Genomic DNA, 729 nt, shown 5'->3' on the forward strand with positions numbered 1-729 from the left:
TGACTGAGTGGACGATCCCATTGATGATGTCACTGTCCTGCATGTGAGCAATTGATCTATGAGCATCACCAAGTGACAATCCACTCCCAGGTCAGTCAGGGCCTCTGTGATGGCTTCCGGTATGACATTGTTAAAAGCTCCCTCAATGTCTAGGAAAGCGATTAAGGAGTATTCTTTGACGTGTAGAGATTTCTCTACCTCCGAGATTACTTCATGGAGTGCCGTTTCCGTGGATTTCCCTTTTCGGTAGGCATGTTGGGCGCCTGACAGCCACTGAGGATTAATGGTTGTCCTCAGCTGCAGCCCTACTAGTCTTTCAAAGGTTTTGAGAAGGAAGGACGATAGACTTATTGGTCTGAAGTTTTTTGGGGTTGTGTATGAGGGTTTCCCTGCTTTAGGGATAAAGACTATTTTAGCCTTTAGCCAAGCGAGGGGGATTTTTCCCACTGTCAGTATCTTCCTGAAGATACTTTGCAGCCAGTTGATGGCCATGTCCCCGGCTTTTTGTAGCTGAGCTGGAATGACTTGGTCCGGGCCAGGTGATTTGTAGGATTTAAAGCTGTTTACTGCCCAGCTAATATTCCGTTTTGTGAGGATGTGCCCCATCGAGGTTTCCAGGCCTTCACTTGGGGTGTCTGCCGGCTTGATGGTCGTACACCCAGGAAAATGAGTATCGAGTAGAATGTGTAGGGAGTCCTCACTAGAGTTTGTCCACGTACCATCAGTTCT

At 47.7% G+C, this 729-nt stretch overlaps 1 pseudogene; it reads right to left on the bottom strand.

Annotated features, from left to right (window-relative positions):
• The window catches only part of LOC117591434, a 6,770-nt pseudogene that overhangs the window by 2,539 nt on the left and 3,502 nt on the right, over positions 1-729 (bottom strand).

Source organism: Drosophila guanche, unplaced genomic scaffold, assembly GCF_900245975.1.
Source record: "Drosophila guanche unplaced genomic scaffold, DGUA_6, whole genome shotgun sequence".
In the NCBI taxonomy this organism is placed as follows: domain Eukaryota; kingdom Metazoa; phylum Arthropoda; class Insecta; order Diptera; family Drosophilidae; genus Drosophila; species Drosophila guanche.